This window comes from Ostrinia nubilalis, chromosome 26 (assembly GCF_963855985.1).
Source record: "Ostrinia nubilalis chromosome 26, ilOstNubi1.1, whole genome shotgun sequence".
Lineage (NCBI taxonomy): Eukaryota > Metazoa > Arthropoda > Insecta > Lepidoptera > Crambidae > Ostrinia > Ostrinia nubilalis.
In genome coordinates this window covers 485,963-512,962 of record NC_087113.1, presented here as the reverse complement: position 1 = coordinate 512,962, position 27,000 = coordinate 485,963, and the positions used below count along the sequence as shown (strand labels likewise).

Genomic DNA, 27,000 nt, shown 5'->3' with positions numbered 1-27,000 from the left:
ATCTCGCAAGGATCCAGTAATGCAATATTCCGCAAAACTGGACAGTCATGTGTGTTAGAAATTCAAATAGATTGTTTTTTTTTTCGCGGGACACTGAAAACTGGATGTTCGTGGTAAAGGCCCCCCACTAGTTGGAACGACGATTTGGTGAAGGTCGCGGGAGGTGCCTGGATGCGGGCAACGCAGGACCGGTCGTTATAGAAATCCCTTGGGGGAGCCTTTGTCCAGCAGTGGACGTCATTTGGCTGAAACGAACGAACTATTTGGCCGTTGCTTTGCTCTTGTAGATTCTTCAGAATGGTTCAGATACTACTCAAATAATTTACAGACACGGGTATTCACAAGATTCAACGTACTTTTAAAAGTACTTTAAAATTTGGTCCCGGATATAATAGCTCGGTCAAATCTACCACAAAAGTCAGCCACAAATTAACGATTATTTGCCTTACAAAACATGGTGTCAAACACCACAATGGCGCACGTCAGACATTCCCACGCCATTTCGTTACACCCCGCTGATCCCTGCTGGAAAAAGTCTAGCCACAGTGTAAGTATAGGCAAAATAATTTTAAACACTGTCAAGACGTTTCAAAGTCAAAGTCAATATTTCTATTTCTTATAGATTAATAGATAGTACTTACAAATCGTCAAATATTTTGCTCTTAAGGAGCCTCTACACTACATGTCTCATAATCTTTTTTTTTTTTTTTTTTTTTTTTTTTTTTCATATAAATTTTACGGCTTTGGATAAATATCCATACGGCCAAATCTTTCTTGTAATGCACTGTGTTTGATAAAACATCTCAGTGTTTGATTCTATGTTCTTCTGTGCGTCTGTGTCTATTTTGTTCTAAGTCTTCATTGTGGTCTTCATAGTTCTATTGATGTACTAGTAATGTACTGGTAAATATGGAGATATGAATTTTCGTTGGCTAGTAAGGATGGCAAGAGGCGGGGAATATTTCCATCTTTGTATGTCTTTAGTAAGCCACCCACTAGCAGTAGCCTCTCCATTTTAAAGGCTGGACATTGTAGAATCATATGGTCTAGGTCTGCAGCGTCAGTCTGACAATATTCGCATTTGTCTGTAGAGACCATTCTCATCCTTTTTAAGTGGGCTGGAAATTTGCATGTCCAAGCCTTAAACGATTTATTGTGGTTATGAATCTTCTTGAAGTAGTACTCTGCAGTTTGAAGTACCACGGTTTACTTGGAATTCCTTGCTGGATTTGCGAATACCATTTTCCTTTTGTTTGTTTTGTAATATTCCATACTTCCTCCCAATTGTCTTTCATCCTAGTTTTCAGAATCGAGTCATAATCGGTAATAGGTACTGGCGGAGCTGGATAAAGTGGATTGTTGTATGGATTTCGTATCTTCATAAGTTTGTCTACAGTTTCATTTCCAGTTATCCCAGAATGAGAGGGAACCCACATAAATTCAATATTCTTGTTATTCTGACTTTCCAATATTATTTGTCTTATTTTGGTTATATAAATGTTCGTTTTATACGAGATGTGCGCATTTTCCAAACATTTAAGTACGCTTAATGAGTCAGTTATAATCAAAAAGGTGTTGGTATCGTCAATTCCTTGGATATATTGCAAAGCGGTGCTTATAGCAAAAGCTTCTGCTGTAAATATTGATGCATTTTTGTCTAAAGAAAAGCATCTGCCAAATCTTATGTCCGAGTCATAGTATGCAGCCTTTGTACTTTCTTCTGTCTTAGACCCATCCGTATATATTCTTCGATATCCTGACTTCTTTGTATTTACATATTCTAAAAACTCCGTATTATTTTTCACATTCGCTGAGCAAACTACTGGTTTTACCGTCTGAACTTCTAAAGTGCCTAAGTCCCAATTCTCTTTATGGTCTATGCATTTACATAATTCTTTAAGTTCTACTAAATGTTGACCTTGCAAAGTTTTGTTTTTCTGATAAAGATTTAAGTAAAATTTGTTAGCCAGTACTTTCAAATAAAATTTCTCAGTCAAATATTTTAATCTTACAGATAGAGGTGGAATGCCAGCTTCTATTTCGAGAGAATTAATTGGTGTCGAGCAAAAAGCACCTGTGATAATTCTTAAACCTCTATTCTGCATAACTTCAATTCTCCGAGAAAGAAACTGACTGATATGTTTACCATACACTATTAAACCATAATCGTAATGACTTCTCACTATGGCCTTAAATATTAGATTAAGTAATTTGGGATCCATGCCCCAACTCACACCAGCTAGACATCTCATAATATTTACAGTTTTTTGCATTATACAAACTACGTTATTTACATGACGATTGAAATACATTTTGGAATCAAAAAACAAGCCTAAAAATTTCTTTTCTCCTACTAAACTAATATTTACATTGCAATATTTTACATTTAAATTTACAAAATTAGAATCATTTTTCCTACTGAATACCATCAATGAACTTTTTTGTGGATTAATATCTAACTTTAATCTTTCTTTATAATATAAAAACAGAAGATTCAGGGACTCATTGAGAGTTGCTTCAGCTTCTGATATATTTCTATTTCTAGTATATAGTACAATATCATCTGCATATTGTAATATAGATAAATTATTTACAGAAACATATTTGTGAAATTCTGCTGTATACAAGAGATACATTAAGGGAGAAATACTCGCACCCTGCATTACACCTTTATACGCTCTTTGATGACCGTGGAGGGTGTGGTTATGTTTAATATACACTAATCTAGAGTTAAAGAAATTGAAAATCCAATGACATACTTTTCCGGGAATATTGTAACTGTGTAAAATTTCTACTAAGGTTGGCAAATCTACATTATCAAAAGCACCACTAACATCAAGGAAAACACTTACTAAATAGCTATGTTCACAGAATGCGTCTTCTATATCACCGCTAAATTTTAAAAGGCTATCAAGTGTGCTTCTGCCCTTACGGAAGCCAAATTGATCTGTTGGCAGTATTAGTCTGGATTCTACATAAAATTCCAACCTGTTCTTCAACATATTTTCAAAGACCTTTCCTACGCATGATGAAAGAGATATTGGCCTATAAGATTCAGCCGAATTAGGGTCTTTATCAGGCTTTAAAATCGGCACTACAGCTATACTTTTCCAAGAAGTTGGGATGATATTGTTCATCCATAAATTATTAAATATAGATAGTAAGATTTGCTTAGCTCTTTTATGTAAGCGTTTTATTAAAATATAAGGAAAATCATCAAGCCCAGGTGTGGTATCTCTTCTACTATCTAAAGACAAAACAAATTCATCAAAGGTGAATGGTAAGTTCAGATGAGTATTTAATACATTAGACTCAAAGATATCATTTAATTTTGCAGTGTCATCTAGTGGTTTATCCGAGGTAACCTTTCCTAAAAAGTCAATTAACACATCATTTTCTATATTTTTAGTAGATGAACGTTTGTGATTAAACATTTTAATGAAATTCCAAATTTTGTTAATAGGTGTAGTGCGATCAAAGCCGGTGCAAAGATTTCTCCAACTGAGAGTCTTTTCCTCTTTAATTATCAATTTTTTGGCAGCATCTAGTTTTTTATATAACAAGTAATTATCCATTGAGGGATATCGTCGATACATACGAAGCGCGAATTTGCTTGCTTGTACTGCATCTGAACAACGCTCATTCCACCAAGGAACAGGTTTAAATGATTTGTGATTACTAGTTGAAACTTTGTGAACTGGAACAAACTCTAGTTTTAAATTGTTAAGTATCTCACAGAAACTATCGTAGGCATTACTAGGATCTATTTCTGAAGTTATAATATTAAACGCTTTTTCAGATTTACAATAATAACCTGCCCAATCGGCTTTACTATAAATAAATTTTTCCTGTCTATTTGGGTACTCATAAACATTAACGTCAATTTCTAGGTTAATAACTGTTGGAAAATGATAACTGCCCAAGTTATCTTCGTAATATACTGACCATTCTGTTGATGAAAGTAAAGAAGGAGAAGCAAGTGCAATGTCAATAGCTGAGGCAGTTGTATTGGGCCGAGCTAGAGTAGTGACCTCGCCATTATTTAATATACATAAATTAAGCTCATCTAACATATCATATATTTGAATACCTCGAGGCTTATTATTTTGTGAACCAAATGCTGTGTGGTGAGCATTAAAATCACCAACGACTATTAGAGGAGAAGGTAATGAATGAACAATATCTTTTAATGTATTTATTGGGAATCGGCCTCTTCTAGGTGGACAATACGCCCCCATTAAATTTATAGAATTATTACGCGAAGTTTGGATACTAATGGCAAAATTCTGTATTTTATCATTACTGTTGGTGGAAATTACTGTACACTTAATAGAATTTTTACAAAGAATGGCAACACCACCATAACCCGTGTCACTGTCTCTACGAAATATTTGATAACCTCTAAATCTAATTCTGTCAGAAGATTTCAGCCAAGTTTCATTTAAAACACAAATATCAACATCTAAATTAACTAAAAGTTGTGATAAAATAGGAATTTAGGGTTTTAAACTCTGTATGTTGTGCTGTAAAATAGTTAACTTTCTATCCATTCTGATTGACATTTTTAATAAACAATTCTTTAATAGTTGATGAATTGACTGGTATTACATTATCTTTTTTACAAAAACTCATTAGAGTGTCGATAATGGCTTTGAGTATAAACTCATTGTTTATTATGTCACACAAAAGATCTTTATTTCCTTTAGTAATTTTCTTGATTTGGGATTGGTTTTGTGGTGAAGGTTGAGAAACTGTTGCTTTAGCATAAGATTTGTTGAGTGCAGGAAAAAAAGAACCTAAAGTTTGTTTATTCATTATTCGTGACTTGTTTTCTAAAATTTTTTGTTGTTTTACAGGACAAATCTTAGCTACAGCAACGTGTTCTCCTTTGCAATTGATACACAAAGGTTTGTTGACATTTGTACAGTCTTTATATGAGTGCGACTCAGAGCAAATAGAGCAAACAACATTGCGCTTACAGAATTTAGTTGTGTGACCGAAGCCAAGACACTTGAAACATTGTAACACAGGTTTAATATATTCTTCCACAGGGAGTATGCATAGACCATAACTTACTTGCTCAGGTAGAACATTACCAGCAAAGGTGACTGAGACGGTCTGCAAAGGGACGACACCTTCAGGGGTCCTCTTGGTGAATCTTCTCACAGCCAAGATCTCCTGCGAACTGATCAATTTGTCAAAAAGATGCCGGTTGCTCAATTCAGTTGGAATGAATTTGATTACTCCTGTTCGCTCTGAGTTGGAGGCAGGAATGAATGCCTTGATTTCGTGAGATGATAGAAAGGCCGAATTAGACAGTAAAGAGTTGGCGTTTTTCGGGTTATCGAAATATACAGCATACCGCAATGCATTGATTCGTTTGATTTCCTTAACACCTTTGTTGTATCTACTGAATATTGTGTTTAAGTAAATAGGATCTTTATTTCCAAATTTAATGTCATCATGAATGCTCTGAATAAAAACTGGATATACTGTCCCTGGAGAGTTCTCGGGATAACTCCGGATGTGATTCTTTTTGAAGTATGGTGCATATTTTCTGTCATCATCATCATCAGAAAGTTCACCAGTTGATGTCTTGTTTAACTTTCTTTTTTTCTGAGAATTAGCAGATCCACCACTATCGGAACCCATAGTTGCAGTTATAACTGAAATTCCCTTTAGATAAACTCAATAAACTCAAATTAAAAATCGCAGCGAAAAAAATTGAACCTCCCGCCTCGAAAGTTCGCGCCCTTTTCTCTCTCATAATCTTTTACCCTACCAGCGCTTCGAGACCAACATTTGGCAATTGCTGAGAAGAAGCACCGCATCAAACTCAGTCACCACTGTCTACCGGTTGATATAAATAAATAGATAGAAATAGCAGTAGACAGTACATGATTCAGGGGCAGTTCTCTGAATTTACCACGCATTCTTGTAAGGTGTGTCTCATAAGCTCAGAAAAGCTCTTGAGTGGCGACCAAGGGCCGAAAGATGCAGTGTGGGCAGGCCTTCCATCAAGTAGACCAACTATCTGGTGAAGGTCATGGGAAGTACCTGGATGTAGACAGGGCAATACCAGTCGTTATGGAAATTCTTGGGGGAGGTGACATGTCTCTGTCCAGCAGTGGACGTCATTCAACTGAACGAAAATGAGATGATACGTTGTTATGTACCTATTTGTTGCAGCGTTCAACCTCTTTGCACTATTCTGTGCGGCGCGGCGTTTTCGTTTTAATTATTATAGGACTTCTTTTGTTTTCACTCTTGCATTTTTCTATTGTACTGAACTGTAATGATTCGCAAAACCGTAAAAAGTGTTATCATTTAATGGCACCATTATGGTCCACGAAACAGTATTACATATAGACATACTCGTACATATACTAGCTACTGTGTCTTCGTATAGTATGTGTATATAGCTAGTTCGATGACCTGCACTGAACCCAAGGTGATAGAGTGTACTTAGAACAATAGTCGGAGTTTTCCCACGTTTCTTTCGAAGAAAATTATATGCAATCAAGTTTCACCTATATACCACACAAGATTGGGTCCACAATTGCCTTGTGATTCATTACAGAGGTATGACAAAGGATTTACGATTTTAACACCGAATACCTAAGTTGCTTAATCGAATTTTTCCCTTTGCATTGCTAATGTTTGCGAGCGATTTTCAGTCTTCGAAGTTTTGTAATAGAGCTTAGATTATGGAAGTGTGATGTTTTAATTACTAGTAGGTCAGGATTTTCTCATACAAACTGAATCGATAACAAAGGTATGTATTAGTTCTGGTAGTGCGAGTGCGAGAGGCTATCCATATTGCAAAGTAAAATCACGTCTAGTTGGTCTCTTAGCCAGTGTACTAAAGTAATTATCACTTAACGAAAATTATCTTCACCATCATCATCATCATTCCAGCCACAGGACGTCCACTGCTGAACATAGGCCTCCGTGACTTCCATCGCCCGGTTGGTAGCGGCTTGCATCCAGCGCCTTCCTGCTACCTTTATTTTAGACAGTTCTTACAGCTATGACATACTAATTGAGAGAATCCTTTCTTTCTTTTACTAAGATACGTCAGCGCTCAACTTATAAAATGACACAAATGATATCTTTTATTGACATTGGATCTACAATCTACATCTTTCGTACATTACTTGAGCAAGACAATCTTTACTAATATTATTTAATTATTTAAAAACTTTATTGCTTACACATAAAAATGATCAGTACAAAAAGACGAGCTTAATGCCATGTGGTATTCTCTCCCAGTTTACCTTGACCTTATAAAGCTGAAGAATTTGTTTCTTTATTTGCTTGAACGCGCTATTCTCAGCAACTACTGGTCCAATTTGAAAAAATTCTGGGCTGTCAATAGAAGCGGAGCAGTAGAGAAAGTAGTAAATAATTATTCAAACTATTTTCAAGCGAATGAAGTCGCAGGCACAGCTAGTGGTTGAAAGGTACTTAGCCGCTCTTTCGTTGCCTTCTTCACGTAACACCTAACTATAAGTGATCTGAAGTACTACAAACAATGCCAAAATTTGTCTGTTTCTTCAACGTTAAGCTGAACCATTGACGGCGCCTCCGACATTGTTATTTCAAGAGTTATTACAGAGGCGTTAATTATCCTTCAAACAGCACTCCAGCAAGGCTCCCATAGTTTCAAGTAAGCATACTTTGTGCTAGGGTCGTGTGGATGTCGATGGAATTTGTCGATATTTTTTCTTATCCAGGTTAGATTTATAAGGCTGAGTTACATCACCGTACTTTACCGTAACTAAAACTTGATACAGTGTTTTTGTATAGCGTTTGACAGACTTTTGACGTTTATTAAAATTAAAGTAAGATGGTGGTCTAGGGTTAGATTCATTTGTATGTTGTATTCAATATCTCGGGCCATTCTACGATAGCAAATTATGTCATTATCTCCCTGATATGAGGAAGGAGAATGTAGGCCAGATAGACAGTAACAGACAGGCTAATGACAATAATTGTTGTCCCGAAGGGGTGTTGGGATATGCAGCAATTCGAAATTGAACATCGCCTCACTGCACGCTACAGGACCTTGTTTACGCCAATGGCTACAGGTATATTCATACTACGAGGTAATATTATCGAGAACTGACCGACCAAATTATCGATATCTACCCCACCCACATCACTTACAAATATGCTTGAAGCGAATTATCATAGCATAGCTCATAGTATTTACCCGATATTAATTATGTTCCGCATCTTTAGATTCAAACTAACAGGGATAGAGACGCAAAGATAATGAATAGACGTCTCCCTTCCTCACACGGGGAACTTCACAAAAGATACTTCAAAGTGGAATTAATTAAGATAATTAAGCTTTTAAGCGCACTTATGAAGGTAAATTCAGACAAATTCAACTAATGTCAGCTGATTTGTTTGTTGTTTCTGATGATGAAAGTTACAATGAAATAACTTTGATGTTAACAGTCTAATTTGTAAATAAAAGAAGTTATTCGGAAATGGGAGCACTGAAATTAGACCACGATAAAATAACTAAATATTTTTTGAAAACATTCTCCATAATTAGCAATGAAAATTAAATGTTTATTCTGTGCATGCAGTGATCGAACCTTATTTGGGCTTATTCCATCTCTTTATACTTTATATCTACATCTTGGCTTCCAATGAAACCTATACAGTGTGAGTCACGTTAAAGTGTACATATGAAAACAGATGAAACTAGACCTATTTTTATCGACAAAAAAGAGGTCAAAAAATTTTTGCGATTTTTTTTTAATTTTTTATAGAATTTTTTTTCTTCCAATTACTTATTGTAAAGAAAACGTAATAACTTTTAAACTAAGTGGTATATCCTGGTAAAATAAAAACAGTAATAATGCTAAATAACAGGCGATACTATAAAAATACATAAAATACACAAAAAATGCCAACAAATAATAAAAAATGATACTTTTTAAAAAAAATCTGCTTTTAAATTCGTGTTTTTTTGGTTATTTGATAAATTTCTCCAAAAAATGCCCCTATAACCGGTGGTTTTTATTACTTTGTATTATTCTCTATCGTATTACCTTCGTAAAACCAATAATCGCATATCTGTATTCCTATCACAACGTTTGCAATGATCGTTTGAACTAAGCCTCTCCGGGCGCGCCATTCAACGCTTCGTTAACAACGAAACTGAAAATGGCTCTAGATTTGTAATTTTGATAAAGACAAGTTAGATTTCAAATAAAAACAAAAGATTTCGAAGTAAAATAAGCATTTTAGTTAAAATTAAAATTTGTCTCTACCTGTAGCGGAGAATAATGTGTGGCAGGCCTTTGTTCAAACGATCATAGCAAATGTTGTGATAGGGACAGAGACATGCGATTTTTGGTTTTACAAAAATAATACGATAGAGAATAATACAAAGCAATAAAAACTACCTGTTATAGGGGCATTTTTTGCAGAAATTTATCAAATAACCAAAGAAACACGAATTTAAAAGCAGATTTTTTTCAAAAAGTATCATTTTTTATTATTTGTTGGCATTTTTTGTGTATTTTATGTATTTTTTTAGTATTGCCTGTTATTTAGCATTATTACTGTTTTTATTTTATCAGGATATACCGCTTAGTTTAAAAGTTATTACGTTTTCTTTACAATAAGTAATTGGAAGAAAAAAAATTCTATAATTTTTTTTAAAAAAATCTCAAAAAATTTTTGACCTCTTTTTTGTCGATAAAAAAAGGTCTAGTTTCATCTATTTTCATATGTACACTTTAACGTGACTCACACTGTATAGTAAAAGTTGAAGGCGGATTTATAATTATCTGATATGTTGTGTCATGATGACACATCAGAACAGGTATAGTAAGGTTTAAAATAGTGTTGTCGTATCATGATGGCTTCTGACGTGTCGCATACTAAATGTATGACACCGATTCCATTCTGATGCGTCATAATGACACATTGCGTCAGACAAATAAAAATCCGCCTTCATTAGTGACCGAATCTTGTGACATTTAAGTTTTCAGCAACAAAATTACGATTCCCTTTTGTTCCTAAAAACAAAAACACATCGTTCTCCCGATAGCGTTACACTCAGCCCGGCAACAAGTCTACCTGTACTAACGAAGTACGAGCATATCCCATTACGAATATTCCCATTTGTTCGGCAAAAGAGCACCTGCCGTACGTAAGTCTTCATCAATTATACGTAAGCCCGTTCGTATTAACAGAATTGATGTCTCGAAGGAGATAAAGCGATTTCCCTGACTCAAAGAGCTTTTTTGAATAACGTTCATTTGGTTCCCGGTCGAGTGGAGGTGTGGCCCAAGTTACAAGTTATTTTGTAGATTGAGAAAGTGTCATTCTAATCTATTTTAAAGAGAAAATAAAACCATTTGGATTATTAGCTGAGCCACTATCAAGCTTTGTGACTTACCTCTTTTTTTATGTGACAGGAGGCAAACGAGCAGACGGATCACCTGATGGTAAGTGATTACCGTCGCCTATAGACACCCGCAGTCCCTTTTTATAAAAAAATAAAATAGTCCAGTTAACCTCTCGTGGTAAGCTAGATATTATGATTATGTTAAGAGTGTGTTCCAGACTCATAATACATTTTTAATTTATATCCTTTTTGGCAAATTTAAGTTTAGCTTTGTCACGTATACTTAGTTCTTCAATTCATAAATACGCCAAATGAATGGTTCTTTTTCTTTCTTTTCCTAACCACCGCTATGTTCTTATGACTTGTACCAAGCCATTAGCTACTGAGCAAACCGTAAAAAGTCATTGATTTTCTATTGTGCATGATTCAGGACAAATGCGAGGAGACGCGCTCGTACAGGACGCGAAATGGTTTCTGTACACGATATAAGATTCGTAAACGTTGCACGTTTGTGGCCTGTGGGTGCTAATGTCATATTAAATTTATTTATGGTGATAAAAGAACTCGATTTTCAATGGCATGTGGCTTCGTTTCTTTGAGGACTTTCTTGACATAGTACTTGTTTGTTCGTTTCAGCCAAATGACGTCCACTGCTGGACAACGGCATATTGCCTCATCAGCCAGCAGCTCTAAGAGCTATGTCTTAGGCCAGTGTTTTTCAACTTTTTTCATGACTCGACCCCCCGAGTATGAAAAAATATTTGAAGACCCCCCAACCGTTCGCTTATTTTTTCATGAATTTTATAATGTTAAAAAGATGTTTATAGGGACCGAATACTTCAATCCATACAACATTTTAATGCATTTGCATAATTAGATTTCGGGTATTTCTGTCTAGTTTGTAACTAATGTTTTTTTACTGAGGTAGATTTTACGACCTCTCACGACCCCCCAAGGGGTCGCGACCCACAGGTTGAAAAACACTGTGTTAGGTGTTAGCATGAGTGCACGAATTTACCATCAACAGGGAAGGATGGCAAGATATGGTGAGGCGAGTAACATTACGACTAGACAGACTAGTTAGTTAGACATAAACCAGGGTGCAAAGACTGTTAAGATTCAAACTAATTATCAATGTCTAATAGTCTAGCATTAATGGCGTTCGAGATCGAATCAGAAATGAGGAGATCCGTAAACGAACTAAAGTCAATGACAGTACCCGACGTATTAGCATTGAAGTGGCAGTGGGCAGGGCACATAGTACGCAGAACTGACGGCCGATGGAACAGCAAGGTTCTGGAGTGGAGGCCACTTACTGGAAAACGCAGCGTGGGACGTCCACCCACAAGGTGGACCGACGACCTGATAAAGGTAACAGGTAGGCGCTGGATGCAGGCCGCTACCAACCGTGCGATGTGAAAGTCATTGGGGGAGGCCTATATTCAGCAGTGGATGTCCTATTGCTGTAATGATGATGATGATGAATGGCGTTTAATGTAAGACTGGTCAAAATGATGTTATTTTTATGAGTCATTCTAGAAGTGACTCACAAATTTGGCTATCGAAAACTTTCTCAAACGAAACACAATAGAAAGCCATTTACTATGCTGTGACCCACATTTGGCGCAAAGCACTGTCAACGTAATAGACAATAACAAGAATTCTTTACTGAATGTAAAAGTTCCTGTTGAAAATCAACCAGTTTAGGGCAGAGGCAGATAGCTTTAAAGTGGATCACACTTTTAAACATTTTGGTCTAAAAAAAATGTGACAAAATGTTCGCACAGCGAATACACTTAGTGAATGTGTATTCTCCATAACGAGTCCATAGTGAGGGCTCGTTCCAACGAGGGCATCCCGTTTGCAGTGTCCCGCAAAAACCGAGCCGTTCCAATTTGTTATTCGGTTTTGTCACTAAACTGGCCCGTAGGTTATTATTATTATTATTTTTTATGTAACAGGAGGCAAACGAGCAAACCTTTTTATTGCCACCTGTCATCCGCTTTGCAATGGAGGGAAGTCGAACCTTAATTTCTAACTCCTCCTATGTTCTTCTCATTAATTTTGTTGCGGGTCCAATGACAGTTTAACTTTCCCCTGGGACAAACTTGACCTTCATTGGTTGGGTTTTTATGGCGATCAAGCTGGCTACACAGGAGATGCAGTGGTGGGAACGAGGTGGGAATAGTCCCTTAAGCACCCGTACCGCAGAAAACCGTACCAGGATACTGCTGTGTGAACACACAAGTCCAGTTTTGCAGGATCAACCTAGTGCTTCATTGCATGACCTTCGCTTTAATTTGTATGAATTCTCTTCCGCATAAAACCCTCCTTTCTTTTCATACAAATCGATACTCATTACCCTCCATTGTGGTCCATAGTATCTTCATAATGCCCACCCTCTCTTACAAAAAGAGTATAACTTCAATCTTATTACAATAGAAATAGAGTTCAGAACTGAAGAAGGTGAAAGGTAAACAAATCGGAGATTATGTTGACAAAATCAGTTAATGAATTTGATCTGCCCAAAACAATAATTATCTTCCTTTATACAGTACACAACAGGCTCATTAGAAATATTGGCAATGACGTCACTCTTACTGTCCTGAGAATAAGAGCAATTTTGCAGTTACACTTTAATTTAACGTAATAAGATAAATAGCGCCCGTATTCACAAACATTACTATGAGGTCTCACAGTGCGCATGGACGCACAGGGTGACACACGAACTAATCACAGATATCTATTCACCGCAATGCGTTCGATTTGCTGCTTCACTTAAGCAAGCATCGTTTGTGAATACTGGTGTAAGTGTAATAATAAAAAAAACTGTCAATAAGTTATTCAATAAAGAATTTATTTATTTATAAGATAATTTGCTGGGTTAGAGTTAAACCCAACTATGTAATTATGATTTTTTTTTTAAAGATTTTCATTTGTATAATTTAATTAATAGCACACGTTTTAATTAATGCACTTATTAAATTTTAAAATTGACTTTTCAAACTAAGTAAATAATCGATTTCTAGTATGACATGAATAATCCTGGAGATCGTAACTAATTTAAGCACTTATCTGATGGTATTTTTTGATGCCACCATGTTGCAAGACGTCACAGTTACGTACCTGTAAATGAAGAAAACACTATTAGAATTAAAAAACACAGTAAAACAATACTACCTATGACTATATTATAAATCTCTATTAGGAGGTTCCCTACGAGATCATACGGGTTTGTGTTTAACTAGCGGCCGCCCGCGACTTCGTACACGTGGATCCCGTTAAAACTCTACCCCCTTAGGGGTGGAGTTTCGTAAAATCTTTTTTTAGCGGTTGTCTACATCATAACATCTACCTGCATGCCAAATTTCAGCCCGATCCGTCCAGTGGTTTGGGCTGTGCGTTGATAGATCACTATGTCAGTCAGATACAAGAGTCAAATCAATATGGCCTTACTTATAAGTATGTTTGGACATGTAACAATCTATCTATATTCACATTCAAAAACCAATATTCTTTCAATTACCAATTCTTGTACGATTCCAAGCAATTTCAATCATGCCTCCCCTTTCACCAAATAGGGGGTGTAATAGTAAAGCAATAGTGCGTGCACATATCCATTGAGCTAGGTTCCTTTGTGTGACGTAATTACGTTCGAGGCCGGCTCTACCACGGCGAGTTAGAGATTAACGCGCTGGTTATCCAGGTGTTGGGTAGTTAATTCTTGTTCAGAGTATACATTCGTCGTTGAAAGTGGCTATCACTCCAGGAGTGTCTAGGTAGCTTTGCAATACAAAATGCAAATTCTAACATCTTGCTAAGATGTTAGAATGGTATGCGTTTCATAAGAGTTGTTTTAATAATATTATAAATGCGAAAGTAACTCTTTTGTCTGTCTGTCTCGCTTTCACGCCTAAACCACTGAACCGATTTTCATGAAATTTGGCATCGAGATAGTTTGAGTCCCGGGAAAGGACATAGGATAGTTTTTATCCCGGTTTTTGAAACAGGGACGCGCGCGATTAAGTTTTTCTGTGACAGAAAAAAATCTAGAAAGCTAGTAATAATATATGTTATTTCGCCGGAGGACGTAGTGTGGGCAGGCCTCCCACTAGGTGGACCGACGATCTGGTGAAGGTCGCGGGAGATGCCTGGATGCGGGCGGCGCAGGACCAGTCAGATGATTTGACAGATCGATTCGTCTTGCGAAATTGATTAAGATGGTGTAGATAACTCAGTTTCGAAAAAAATTTCAGATACGTCAGTAAGAGAGGCAAGCGACGACATGTGATATGCATAAGTTCGTTCGTATAGAAAACTTTATATTTAGACTCTACAGTAGAAGATTCCTTTTTTTTATGTGACAGGAGGCAAACGAGCAGACGGATCACCTGATGGTAACCTTCCTTATAAAATGCAATTTCCTTCATTATAAAATGCAATTATTTCTACCTAATTTTATTATAGCCATTGTAACAAGGCACGCTTATTTAGCCAAGTCCAAACTAACCCCTAAACAAAAGCATTTCTAAATTCTAATTTAAATAATCTTACGCAGCCTCAGGCCGTAAATAAGCCATTTAAACAGCTACAAGCTGCAAGCGATACATCAGACTTATCTGACCACTTGTAATTACACTACACAATGCTTTCGTTAACCGACTGCGGGAGTGCAGTGTTTTAAGAGTATGACATACTTGCTAAATAGGTCAATTGTGATAGTATTGTTTTGATATTGTAAGGTGTTAACTGGAAGAAGTTTCATTATTAAGTACCTACTAGCTTTCCGCCCGCGGCTTCGCCCGCGTGGAATTTGTCTGTCACAGAAAAACTTTATCGCGCGCGTCCCTGTTTCAAATACCGGGATAAAAACTATCCTATGTCCTTTCCCGGGACTCAAACTATCTCTATGCCAAATTTCATCAAAATCGGTTCAGTGGTTTAGGCGTGAAAGAGAGACAGACAGACTGAGTTACTTTCGCATTTATAATATTAGTATAGACGTATAGATATGGAGTCTTCCAATGACTTGGCCCACTTTTAGCTTGGTCCACGGGCCAAGTCGCCGGTTTGAATTTCAACTAGTTTTTCTTCCAGTGACTGGGCCCACCTCTGAGATTCTAGAGTCGATTTTTGTTGATTTGGTATTTTATTTTTTATTAAAACATTGTCATTTTTTGTAGATTTATTATTAAAACATTGACGGTGGGCCAAGTCACTGGAAGACTCGTATAGCTACTCGTATACTTATTTGTTTTAAGTACTTTCCGTCGATTAATATAATAGAAGTATAGGAAAATGATAGATTAAAATATGCACTGTTCGATTAGATTTGCGGTTACTCCGAATGTAAAGGAGGACGATCAAATTCACTAGTCAATTCCAGTTAAAATTGAGCATGAAAGGGGTTCGAAACTTTATTGGAAACCGATTTATAAATCATAACTACACTAACTCTGAGCTAACCTCCCGTTAACCTTTCAATCGCGATTGGCGGCGCTCGGCCCGATCTAAGAACCTTCTGAACGCGGATTAATTACTTCAGGTTAATTGGGGTCCATGTATTATAACGTTGATTATGACTCCGTTAATCTTTTCTCCGCTAAACGTTTGTTAGACGCCAGACGCCATCTTGGATTTAATTGTGCCGGGTTTTAATTGATTTTGATAGGGGAGGGCAAAAGTACGCCATTGTAGTTATTAACTCATTAACGGTGTAGGCTTTTGAATTGCAGCATGGTTAATTGGCTATTTGAAAATTTATGAACAAAATAAATAATATGCTTTACAGAAATAAAATTATACCAATAGGTTCATTGTGAGAAAATTAGGAAAAGAAAAAATTGGAAAAGAGAACCCACTTAAATCAGAGAATGAGGATCAGTACTGTTGTAGAAAATTCAATAAAACTAGTATCTACGTTAATCTTTAAGACATAAGAAAGATATATCTTTTTGAATTATCCAAATCGGACCATTACTTACGAAGATATTAAGTAATAAACATAGGCCGTTATTGCCGCTAAAAGTCAACGTACGCAGGGCCGCGTGACGTCACTATATCCGAATCGAGCGCAGCCGGCGTACTATTGGGATGGAAAATATTTTTTTCCAGCTAAACTATCAGTTTTAGAAAAAAACTTATAATAACATTTATTCATCAAAATAAAGTAACCTATCGACCAGTAATTTTTAAAAATAAAAATTCTGAAAAATAAGTATCGCTATGTCCAAAAACCACATTTTCATAGGATTCGATGCAATGCGGAGACGCGGTTGGGGTGAGTGTAACCTAATGATTGTTTTTGTGTTGAACATAATAATACATAATATGATACTAATACCACAGAATAATAATAAGTACTACCTAATACCCAGTTTCTGGCCTGGGGGGGGGGGGGGGGGGGGATAAGTCATACCCAGCTTATAGCCTGGGGGGAGGGGCAAGCCTTACCCAGCTTCTGGCCTTGGTGGAAGGGGGGGAGAGGCAAGTCATACCCAGTTTCTGGCCGGGGGGGAGTCATACCTAGCTTATGCTTATGGACTGGAGGAAGGGGCTAGCCTTACCCAGCTTCTGGCCTGGGGGAGGGGGGGGGGGTCAAGTCATAACCAGTTTCTATGGGCTGGGGGGAGGGGCTAGCCTTACTCAGCTGCTGGCCTGGGGGGAGGGGGGGTCAAGTCATACCCAGTTTCTGGCCTGGGGGGGGGGGGGTATGTAATACCCAGCGTATGCTTATGGGCTGGGGGGAGGGGGGGGGGGAGGGTCAAGTCATAACCAGTTTCTATGGGCTGGGGGGAGGGGCTAGCCTTACTCAGCTGCTGGCCTGGGGGGAGGGGGGTCAAGTCTAGAGATGAAACGGACATCCGGTAACTATCCGGTAGGCCGGATATCCGGCCTAAATTTACTATCCGGCCGGATACCGGATATTAAAAAACTACGACAATAAAGTGAAATGCATTAATCTTTGAGGTAAATATCAATAAAATATCTTATAATAATGACGGCTTTTGTAGTTTGATGTTGTAGGCTGATGTAGTTCAGTCAGATTACGCAGCAAGTAAACTAATTTAATTTTCGCTATTCAATCACACACTCACGATGGCAACCGGAATCGCCCGAATTGATCTGCCCCTAAGACAAGTTGCAAAATCTGACATTCTATTCGGATTCGGACGGATAAGATTTTCGAAAAGTGTGACTTGTTTGTCTAGTCTACTAGACTCACTGTCGCGTTCGAAGCACCAGCCTGTGCGACGCTAAACTCGTCACGACATGCAACGAGACAATGGGCCAACTATCCGGCCGCCGGATATCCGGCTATCCGGCCTAGCAGCTGGCCGGATATCCGGTATCCGGCCAAACAACTATCCGTTTCATCTCTAGTCAAGTCATACCCAGTTTCTGGCCTGGGGGGGGGGGTATGTAATACCCAGCTTATGCTTATGGGCTGGGGGGAGGGGCTAGCCTTCTGGCCTGGGGGGAGGGGGGGGGGGGGGTCAAGTCATACCATATACAGTTTCTGGCATTTCTGGCATGGGGGGGGGGGGGTCTTACCCAGCTTCTGGCCGAAGGGGAGTCATATCCAGCTTATGCTTATGGCCTGGGGGGAGGGGCAAGCCTTACCCAGACCCAGCTTATGACCTGGGGAGAGGAGGGGGGCGGGGGAGTCATACCCAGCTTCTAGGCTAAGATTAAATAGATTTCCAGGAGGGAGCAGCTGTCCTTTCCTGCAGCAGCTGGCCTGCCCATGGGAACGGCGAATAGATAGGTAGGTACGTAGGTTTAACTCAGAAAAACTAAATAACAGGTAGGTATTGCGTGTACATTGAAATGATCTCCATAGCAATGTCTTGTAGCCTAGGCAGAGTGTATCTGCCTCAGCTATACCTTATTGTTAGAAGTAAATAAATTAATACTTATACATTTTTATATTTTACTTGGAAGAAGATATGACTCTAACAACACTTATGAACACTTTTTTTGAATAAATCGCCAAATATACCACCGCGGAGACCCCAATCGCGTCTCTGCGTTCGATTAAATCGTATGAGCGTATGGATTTTTTGCGTTATTTTTCACAATTTCTATTTTTAAAAATTACCTATCGATAGCTTACTTTATTCTGATGAATAAATGTTATTACAAGTTTTTCTCTAAAACTGATAGTTTATTTATTTATTTATTTTTATTTATTTATTTATTTAAGGCTCACAAAACAAGTTACAGTCATATTCAGGCACAGATAATATTCCATAGATTAATCTAAACCGCAACTCTAAACATGTGTGCACAGAATGAATTGAAAATGATGAAATAAAGAGGGTAAGTAGTGTTAGTTTAACTTATTTTATGCTTAGTATTTAATGTTAATAAGTGTTATTAAAGTTTACAAAGGACAACTTGACTTTATATTCAGGATATCTCTCCTGAATTTGGACAGCTTAGAACAGAACCGACAGCTAGAAAAAAATATTTTCTATCCACGCAGTACGCCGGCAGCGTTCGGATCGGATATAGTGACGTCATCGTCCCCGCGCCGGGCGGTCAGTGAACTTTTTTAGTAATTTGACCATAACTTCGTCAATTTTTGTCGTAGAACAAAAATTTTTGGACTGTGTATTAAGGATTTCTTAGCCCTATAAATCTGCATTCACAGCTAAAAATCGAAATGATCCTCATTAGACTGTATAAAAACGGGAAAAAATCTGTCACAGTTGAGAAATTAAGGACCATTACCTAATTAAAATATTCACAATGTTTTTTCAAATGTAAAGATTAACAAAATGTTTACAAAATTTTCTATACAAAGCTGCAATTTCATATGTAGCATCTAATACAGCCCATACTGCAACAATATTGCAAATACCACGTAAGCATTTCCTTTATGAATTTAAAATGTACGCTCAAAGCCTTCTCAGAAGTAAACGCTAAAGGGAATGTAAAATTATTAGCATTAAATTAGTTTTGCCTATTACCCAACAACTGTAAGTTACCCCTTTAGTCTTTTATGTTTATAATGGAACTCCTGAGTTTCCGCTAGAAGTTTTTCGCATAAAATTGCGGGTAGTTTTCTGAAAGGGTAAATCATGGTTTAAATTTAAGAGGTAATTCTTCACTTAGGCTAATGCAGTTTATAAGAAAACTATAATGTAATAAACTTGAAAGCTCACCAGAGTAGTTTTACTACTTTATACTAAGAGGAAGATGTATTTTGTAAAGTGATACTATGCATTTTTAATACTTTAGCGTTTTTGAAATGTATGATTGACTTTTTGACAATGTAATTGTTATGTTACCTAAAAATCATTAGGTACTTAGTTCTGAAATCTAAATACATACTTATAAATCAAAGGTGACTGACTGACTGACTGACTGACTGACTGACATAGTGATCTATCAACGCACAGCCCAAACCACTGGACAGATCGGGCTGAAATTTGGCATACAGGTAGATATGACGTAGGCATCCGCTAAGAAAGGATTTTACGAAACTCCACCCATAAGGGGGTAAAACGGGATCCACGCGTACGAAGTCGCGGGCGGACGCTAGTGATTATTAAAATTGAACGATTTGGCTTAAGCGCCAACGGCAATACAGTTTTGCTTGATCCATAATGCAGGGTCCCGCAAAACTCGACTGTCATATGAACATACAATACAAGTTTAGTGTGGGTTTGATCTCCAAATCCCAAATTCGAACGAATCGGTTTTTTAGCTACACTGCAAGCACATGTTCATGTGAATGTCGCCCGTATTCACAAACAATACTGTGAGGTCTCACAGTGCGCGTGAACGCACAGGGTCACACACGAACCAATTACAGAGCTCTATTCAACGCTGTGCGTTCGATTTGCCGCTTCACTTAAGCAAGCATCGTTTGTGAATACGGGCATGTTAGTGTTAAAGCACGCATACTACAAACGGTTCCTGCAAAAAAGGGGATGTATCCGTGTGATAGAGCCCATATTCTACTGACCCAAATAGAAAACTGAAGTAAGCATTATAAAAGAGATCCAGGTAACCACATCACCCCCCATGATACACGTTAAAAACCCCATCCAAAACAACGTGCCCACAACTCCAAATTCCGCTGGTAACATTTCAGTTAACCCATTCCCTGCCTGCCTCATAATAGTCTTTTTAAAGTCCCGGGAACACTTAACCCGACAATGCTAAGTCCGTATTATGGCGGCGGGGCACAAAACGTCCCAGTTTCGGTAGTAACCGTTTATGTGCCTTGTAACATACGGCAGGTTAATTTTAGAGGTCGTTAAACTTTATATTTAGCTTTATGGAGGGAAGAATTTTCTAGTCAGCATTTGCAGGGTTATGGGTTTATAAGATTAAGGCTAAGTGCTATAGGATACGTCTGGGGACGGTAGTTTAGGCATTTGTTTTACGTAATGGGCTTTTGGACGTCTCCGTAAGTCCAGTAGTTAGAGTTAGACTCTAATAAAGAAGTTCTGGATTCAATTCACAGTTGGTGCGCACAAAATACGTTATGTAGGTACCTATTATACGTGTTTGGTTTTCAGTTTGATATTTTAGACATCCGACAAAAATATTGTTGTAAATATTACAAAATCGCTTAATTTGAACCATCTGAGAAAGGCCTGATTTTCACCAAGGCGGAGGAGAGCGGAGAAGTATTTTGAATAACCAATCAGATTTCATTATTTCAACTTCTCTCCGCTCCGCACAGCGCAGCGCCGCCGCCGCTGTCAAATTCTCTAGAAAAAAATATTCTCCCGAAACTTCTCCGCTCCGCCTTGGTAAAAACCAGGTCTTAGTGATAATTACTATAATTTTTGCAAGTATTAGCCAAAAAGGCATTAAAAAAAGGAAATTACCGCAGGTGGTAATCGAACCCGCAACCTTCCGGGCCTAACCCCAAGGCAGCTCGCTCCGATCGCTTCTGCGCCCCTCTTGAGATCGTTATCAAGAATGAGCTCATTTTTCATAAACGGCAGAACCTGCTCGGGTGTACCGGATATTCGTTTATGGATCAACGAATTTAGGTTACATTTGAGGACATTTTTCTCTAATGGTTGTCGGTTCTTTGACCGCAATTCATAATTATTGTGGCTTCAAAGTTTCAAACTTCAAACTGTGGCAAGTAAGATTGTGATTTGTGATTGTGAAACCGAGAGCAGTGCAGAGACAATTAATTAGTTTCATTGTAATTTAAAATTAGTACATTTTGAACAACAATTTTGAACTATTTTCAAATTGCCAATTGCGTGTACTTGCAAAGGTTGTTAACGTTGTTGTTTATTGGTAGAGATAAGCACATTCCAAACTATTGATAGAATATGTCTGTAAAGAAGACTAATACTTACCTACATGTTTGAGAATTTATATTAAGTTATACGGCTTATAAATGCCATTAATATTAAATATTTATGTAGTACTTATACAAAGTCTGACACTAGCGTGCCCTCTAAAGTTTTAAGTGCTTACTCTAAATACTAATGCCGCAACTGAACGCACTTATAAGTAACGTAGATTAAACTAATACTGACTGAGTTTCTTGCGCTGCTTCTTCTCAGCACTGGCCCATTTATTGTCCCGAAGCATTAGTAGGGTTAAAGTATTACTGGGACATGTAAAAGCGCCTTTGAAAAGCCTATTTGTAGAAAATAGATGATTTTTACATAAAATAAATTAAGTTTATGGGTTACAGCTAACGACAAAATTCGTTTATAATCTTTGAATTACGTCTTCCTTGCATTATGCCTTGTTTTTGGCACAAAAGCAGGCATTATTTATGCAGAACTTGTCCGTTCTCGCATACATTGTCCAAATGAAGATTTAAAATGGCCGCCCATTGTAATCGCAGATTTTGTTGGCAACCGTTAAAAATTTATGAGAGCGCCGGAGAAAAAAAGTTGCGAAAAAATAACAAAATGTAAAAAGTTACAAATCACTTGTAAAATTTCAATTTACACGCGCTCTCGTCCCGTTGTCGTTTTTCAAATTATTGTTGATTAATTTTTAATTGGAAAATACTGGACGGTGCAATCGTTTAGTTACGTTTGTTTGGGGTTTTTGCCATTTTTGAGATATATTCTCATTTGTTTCCTAGAAGTCATTGACAACTATGTGTATGTTTTACATCAGGCTAGGTACATAGTTACGTTCTTACTTAAAAAAAATCGAAATACAGATTGTAGGCCTCTCCTCCGTACGCTTGTCGAAATCAGTATACACAGGAAAAAGGCACTCATCTGTTTGCAAATTATTAAAGTGCCAATTTTTGTTCGAGTAGGACGTCCCCCCCCCCCCTAAAAACTAAACTGTTGACTTGAAAAATCTGCAAAAAATTCGTAATAATACTTTTTTTCATGAACTTTCAAGAAAAACTATAATGATCAAGATACATTAGTTAGTTTAAGAGTAATAGTCTTTTTTTTTTTTTTTTAATTTGGGCATTTTTAATTTCAGAGAGAGCGCGGCGCTATCGGTTTACGCGTTGCTCTCTCCTACGTGATTTAGAATTTTAATTGTTGAAAGATTTTAGGTTGCTAACTATGTTTTCAATGTGGGTGGTAAATGTTGTTATGGAATCTTGCTTGGTTATAATTTGTTGGAAATTGAATGGGTCGATGTTGTAAATTTGGCAAACTATATTATGGCTAAGTCTTGTTGATTGAATTTGACTAAAGTATTATAAAATTCCTTAGAAGAGAATATGAAAAGTGACTTTAGATGAAGTTTAGTAATTGCTTGCTTCTGAAATATATTGTGGTAGCGACGGACAAGTACGAAACCCTACACTGCGCGTGGCACGACACGCACTTGGACAATTTTTTCTTTGTAAATATGATACATTGCCCTACAACAGTCTGGAAAAGCTTCCAATGCCCGCCATTTTATTTTACCTTCGCCTAGTGGCATCCATACGGGCTTAACTGGTATAGAGAAAAATATTTTTAATTACTTTTGTACCTTATGTTTTCTCAATAAGCTTCAAAATATGGTGGCAACAATTCTGCCACCACCAGGTAAAGGTTTAATAAACCTTTTCGCAAGACGTCACCTTAGAACTGAAGGTTAAATGAAATGCTCAGTCTGATTCAACGTCGGACCTTGAACAAAACACACAAAAACGTGTGATTCTTTTTATTTTTGGTAACAATAACCTCTCCCACGATATTGGCTTACAAACTAGGCATGTTATGTATGTGGTTGAGCATTCTGTTGGCGTTTATTAAGTAATTTACAGCAATGTTAATGAACAATGACACAAAGAACTTGTTTGTGCCTTTGACTTTATTTAGGCATTTTACTAGTTTCTCATAGCACAGGGCACATAGTACGCAGAACTGACGGCCGATGGGGCAGCAAGGTTCTGGAATGGAGGCCGCGTACCGGAAAACGCAGCGTGGGACGTCCACCTACAAGGTGGACCGACGACATCTTAAAGGTAGCAGGGAAGCGCTGGACGCAGGCCGCTACCAATCGATCAACATGAAAAGCATTGAGGGAGGCCTATGTTCAGCAGTGGACGTCCTATGGCTGAAATGATGATGATGATGATGATGACTAGTTTCTCTAGTCTTTTAATTTGATCGACATTGAGACATAAAATTCATATTCCTCCATAAAAATACATTATGTGTTATGTTAAATACGAAATAACTAGCTTCTTTTCGTGACTCCAAAGCTTGATTTTTCCAAATACATAAAAAATAATATACGTAACTCTTACACCTTTTGAACGTTATGTGTAACAGACATACTTTTATTCCCTATTTATTTACCTACTTAACGCTTTGCGATATAAAATACTATAATTCGATTTCTGCTACATACTCTCTTAGATGTAGAAAAATCTGTTTTCCTACACTTTCATGTTATTATCAGTGTAATTGAAAGTAAACACCAATTCCAATAGAGTTCTTTTTTACACTGTTACATAACTTTAACCTTATTTACAGATTTAGGGGCCAAATTTTAATAGCCGCTTTACGACCAGCGTTTATTGAACCATCTTGCCTTTAGATTTCCTAGGCTTCAGAGGTCTGACCTAAAATAAATAATGGCTTACATCTCCAGTGCCTTTTGAGCCTCCGCTACATTACATAAGACTTGATAAAAAGATCCTGGTATTCTGGATAGTGAAAGACCGATGTTCTGGAAGGAATTTCATCAATAAACATGTTTTATATTCGGAAATCCTTGTTATGTTAAGTGAAATGAGGGGATCGTGAAGATTATGAAGGATTACGAATAACGACAACTTTTTTATCGAGGTTTATAACATAACTAGCGGCCGCCCGCGACTTCGTACGCGTGGATACCGTTTTACCCCCTTAGGGGTGGAGTTTCGTAAAATCCTTTCTTAGCCTACGTCATAACATCTACCTGCATGCCAAATTTCAGTCCGATCTGTCCAGTTGTTTGGGCTGTGCGTTGATAGATCACTATGTCAGTCAGTCAGTTAGTCACCTTTGACTTATAATATTTAGATTTTCTTTTATAATGGAGTTATCTATCTTCTATCTTCTATATAAATAAAAATTAATTGATGTTCGTTAGTCTGATTAAAACTCGAGAACGGCTGGGCCGATTGAGCTGATTTTGGTGTTAAAATGTTTGTCGTAGTCCAGGGTAGGTCTAAACGGTGAGCAAATAAGGAAAGATTTGCTTATTTATTGCCTTAAAGGCGGAACAGAGTTCGCCGGGTCAACTAGTTAATACATAAAGATTTGGTGAGCTATCACGGCCTTGTTCAGTTACAGGAAAGTATGTTTCATAGCAAGGGAACCCTAAATTCAAATTCCTCCTATATTCTTCTGATTAATTTCGTTAAGGATCCAATGACAGTTTAACTTTCCCCCAGGACAAACTTGACCTTCAATGGTTGTGTTTTTATTGGCGGTCAAGCTGTAGATCCTGGCTACACAGGAGTTGCAGCGGTGGGAATGAGAGGTGGGAATAGTCCCGTAGCAAGGGAAGCAAGCCAAAGCTGCAGTATTATTTGGTGAAAAAGAGTTTGGTTAGAACTATGAAAACTTAAAAACTGGTAAGTAAGCTCTCTATAAACTTATTTAAACTAACAACCTTTTTTTCTAAAAAAAGTAACATTTTGATAAAACACCATCATAAAACCAATTCTTTTAACGAACCGTACGTAACCGAACCGTTTTTACGATTCGAGTCAAGATTAAGTGTATCACGCTACACCAATTTGGAGTAGTCAGTTGCCACGTACGTACCCGACGCTTTCCAGCGAAATTAATTACAAGAAACCCTCAAAATCGTTACTGAAGAAATATCACGAAAAACTTGAAAAACAAAACGCAAGAAAACAACTCTAACGCGTTAAAAATAAAGTTCAGACTCATTTAGAAGGTTAATTGGGGTCTGAAAAATAAGCTCGGCTACATTTGCGTTTGGACGAAAGGAATTTGGTCTTTAAAGCAAGTGGGTTAAAGTTGAAAGGGGTTAAGCTTTTTTTGTGGGGAAACGAAAATTAGTCTAATTACCATCATTAGCAAACGTCCGGAAATATATGGAAGTACACACGGCTCCTGGCTCCTTTTGAATAGTAATTTATAGCCTTTTATTTATCCCCCTAGAATGCTTTCACTTCGTTAATTCCCTTCGTTGTGGAAGATTTCGGTCTGTGCTGATTACTTGGGTAAATTGTAATTGAAATAAATCTCAGAGGGATTTGTAGTACTTTTATTGCTCACTATAGATGTACAATAAAGGTAACTTTGTTTCTGCTAGGAATCCATTAAGAAACAATGTAACTAAAAAACTATTCTAATTGCTCATAAGATGGCCCCCTTAATTGATATTTATTGTCCGTGGTGCATAATCTTTTCTTAAAGGTTTTAAACCTTTGTTTGTCACCTGTCATCCGCTTTGCAATGGAGGGAAGTCGAACCTTAATTTCGAACTCCTCCTATGTTCTTCTGATTAATTTCGTTGCGGGTCAATGACAGTTTAACTTTCCTCCGGGACAAACTTGACCTTCATTGGTTGGGTTTTTGTGGCGGTCAAGCTGTAGATCCTGGCTACACAGGAGTTGCAGTGGTGGGAACGCGAGGTGGGAACTACAGTAGTGTAGTTTTTTGTACGAGTAATTTTAGAAAAGATGTGTATTATTGCCTCTGTTAATACAGCTTGGCAGTACATAGTACATACCGTAATTTTAATATCCTTCTGACTAATATTATAAATGTAAGAGTTTGTGAGGATGTATGAATGAATGTTATTTTCTTTCTTCTTTCATGCTTAAGGGGACTATTCCCACCTCTCGTTCCCACCGCTGCAACTCCTGTGTAGCCAGGATCTACAGCTTGACCGCCAATAAAAACACAACCAGTAAAGGTCAAGTAAATTATCCCGGGGGAAAGTTAAACTGTCATTGAAGCCGCAATGAAATTAATCGGAAGAACATAAAAGGAGTTCAAAGTTAGGGGTTTTCGATGCTTAAATTAACTAACCGAATTATTACACCAAAGACCAAGGAAAAATAACCGTCCTTCTGGCGCAGTCGGGTAAAAACATTGTATATTACCAGCGCGCTAAAGAGTTTCTGTGACAGAACGAATTGAAAATTACAAAATTCGATGTAGCCTGTGGAAAACTTATTTATATTTTCCAATTCA

The 27,000-nt window shown here is 37.4% G+C and overlaps 1 protein-coding gene and 1 long non-coding RNA gene across 5 annotated transcripts in view; one reads left to right on the top strand and one right to left on the bottom strand.

Annotated features, from left to right (window-relative positions):
• Window positions 1-27,000, bottom strand: part of LOC135084408 (hemicentin-1) — a 609,550-nt gene that overhangs the window by 498,812 nt on the left and 83,738 nt on the right. The gene's annotated exons all lie outside the window — the stretch shown is intronic.
• On the top strand, window positions 4,512-5,371 carry LOC135084662 (uncharacterized). Its single transcript, XR_010259921.1, has 3 exons — window positions 4,512-4,601; window positions 4,857-4,907; window positions 5,052-5,371. It is a non-coding gene; the product is annotated as an uncharacterized LOC135084662 (long non-coding RNA).